This window comes from Nematolebias whitei, chromosome 15 (genome assembly GCF_014905685.2).
Source record: "Nematolebias whitei isolate Nwh7 chromosome 15, NemWhi1, whole genome shotgun sequence".
Classification (NCBI taxonomy): Eukaryota; Metazoa; Chordata; class Actinopteri; order Cyprinodontiformes; family Rivulidae; genus Nematolebias; species Nematolebias whitei.
The window spans coordinates 30,029,732-30,032,594 of NC_056512.1; the positions used below are offsets into that span (position 1 = coordinate 30,029,732).

Genomic DNA, 2,863 nt, shown 5'->3' on the forward strand with positions numbered 1-2,863 from the left:
ATATATATATATAGTGTAGTAGGTCTAGGGAAAACAATATATTGGTATCGGTTATCAGCCAAATAAGTTTTAATATATCAGATATGGCCAAAAATCCAATATCGTGCATCCCTATCTTCAGGTAAATATCACTCCCTTAACTTTATTTATTTTCCTTGTTATGGTTATTTGTTCAGAAGCTTAGCACAGCAGCCCAGTTCATAAGATCTGAGCTATCAGCTGAAAACGCTTTCGACCCTGCAGGTGGAGAGGATTACAAAAAAAAACAAAAGATCAGAACAAAAGACACCACCCTCCTAACTTTTATCTGTAAATGTGCACAAAGTCAGTAAGAAAGAGTGATGGACGGAAGGCGGAACAAAATCACTCTGATCTCTCCATCTAGACACCTCCCACTGCAGCCTCCTCCTCTCCTCCTCCCACCCTTCATCTCCTCTGTCCTGCCACCTTCACACAGGTGCGCTGGAGTTTCCACGACTCCCCCTGCAGCCTTTTTGAGTCATCGCTGACCGGATCAGCGCAGCACGGATCAGACAGAAGGTTCGACGGTTACGCAACACCCTCAGAGGCCTTGAAAGCAGATCCGACCTCAGAGTTCAACATGGAAGTCATTTATTTCTGACGAGCCGCTCGCTGGTTCTCATTCCACCTTTACCAGGAGGTTTAATTTGTTCACTGATAGAAACATAGAGATGTGAGCCTGCTGATTCCCAGCTGCGGAAAACAGTCTTCCATACGCCTTTCAACTTGACAATAAAAACTTAAACGCTTTTCCAGAGAGCGTGTCTGCACAGGAGCTTTTCTGCTTTAAACCGTTATTTACTGTCTGTTCGTGCTTTACTGGAGCAGCAGAGTCGAGCGAAAGGGGGAATCTAAAGGGAATTAAAGTGAACGACCATCATGTCGTCACGTAAGCCGCAGACCGTTCGGGAAATGCCTTCTTTTCTAATCCTCGGCTCTGCGGTGAAAAGTGTGGGATCTGGTGGCTGGCTCCGAAGCGACGTTGGGCGTGTTGGTGAAGGGTGGAGGAACGGGGGTGGGGGGGTGGGGAGCCTGTTCGTGCCTGCGTGACGAGTGCGAGAGACAGATGAGGGGTTAAGATGCTGGAGAGGAGGTCGTCGTGATTAGTGAGGTATACGATTTCATGCCTCCGAGCTCAGAGCTGCGATTCCGACAAAGGTGCAAACGTGGAAACTCTTCAAACCGAAGGGTCCGACTTGGTGCACACTCAGAAGCATTTATGTCTTGGGTTGTGTACCAACACATGCATGCATGTGTCTGCGGAGGCCTATTGTTCCACTTGCGGTGCCCGATCCGTTCCTGAGTGAAATGCTTGTGGGCTGCTGCTCCGTGTGGCTTCCTTTCAGCGAAGCTCCTCGTCGTCTTGAACGTTGAGTGACGTCAATGCCAAACCTCAGCTCTGCCTTTTATGTGTCCCCCGTCACCATCTATTTCCGCCCACCGTGTGAAAAACTGGCTTTTTCCCCCTCATCGTTGTCATTCCACGGCACGAACACTACTGCTCCTGGATCAGGGCCTCCGCCCAAACGGAGGCGCGTGTTGATTTTCACGCACGCTCCACATGTGCAAAAGAACTAAAACAAACAAAAAAAAAACATCTGAAGTGACTGAACGTTCGTGTGAAAGCAGCTGGTTGAGCTGATTTAACAGCTGACACAATTTAATTGGCTGCTATGATAAAACGCATCCAACCTGGCATCTGTAAAAAATAAAATAAAATAAAAAGACAACACAAGACGTTATCGGATGGGTGTGAACTGACTGCAGTTATTGGTGTGAAACCACAGCAGTTTGTCTCTCCACTTTCTGGAGTTTCCCATGATTTTCAAATTCCAATCTGTGACAGTAACTGTGAGAAAAAGAAGCTAAAGGGTGTGGGGGGAAGTGGGGTGGGAGGGTTTGCGCTTCCAGTCCATCGGTTCACAGCTGAGTCAGATCTGTTGAAAAGGTATCACCTGTACTGTTGATCCTGCGGGCCGTAAACTGGCAGCTTCGGTTGTTTTGGCCGAGAGGGACAGGAGTGTACCAAAACTGAGCCGACAGGGAGAAAAACAGACCTGCTGGGAGACGACGAGGCGTTAAAGTGGAATATTTCACTTTAGGGGCCGATATTGATTCAAGTCGGCTGAATCAAAAGCTGCTATTAGTTTAAGATCCACACCCAAAACTCTAAAGCCTTGTCCACACCATAGCAGTTTTCTTTTTCTTTATTGGGAACAGTCTTTTATTTTGTCGTTTCTAAAAATACCCTCATGAACACTGCACCGTCTTCAGTATCATTTTTAAAACGTTGCCTTTTAGTTGTCTACAGAAAATCTCCAGGAAGGTATTTCAAGATTTTATTCAGGCTGAAACTTGTTTTAAAATATACTGATTTGGGGCTCCTAAAACAGCCTTTTTTTTTGTGGACACAAGGCAAAAAACTAAAAAAAAAAAAAACTTTTGCATATTCAACAAAACCATTCTGATGTAAATCACCTCTAAAACTTCAGATATACCTTAATATTGTCAAAGCTCAAAGGACACATGTATTTTTTCCTTTCTTGCTGAGAGTTACAGTACTTTGATATTGATTTACTATGAGCTAACATCTATTGACGAATGTGAAGACAAAAAGCTAAGGTGAAACAAAACAGTTTTATTCTTACGAATATTAACAAAATATATTAAAGGCAGCCTCTAACTTGGCTACAACGTATGGTGACCAAGTTTAAGGGGGTTTCCAAAATGTTTCAAAATGTTTGCAACAGAACTCGACTTCCTCACGAGAGTTGCAGAACCTTGTTCTCATGTTGCAGGAGTTTTGATCACGTTTGAGACATTTGCAAGACAAATATATATA

The 2,863-nt window shown here is 44.4% G+C and overlaps 1 protein-coding gene across 1 annotated transcript in view; it reads left to right on the forward strand.

Annotated features, from left to right (window-relative positions):
* grid2ipa (glutamate receptor, ionotropic, delta 2 (Grid2) interacting protein, a) overlaps positions 1–2,863 on the forward strand; it is a 61,081-nt gene that overhangs the window by 21,005 nt on the left and 37,213 nt on the right. The gene's annotated exons all lie outside the window — the stretch shown is intronic.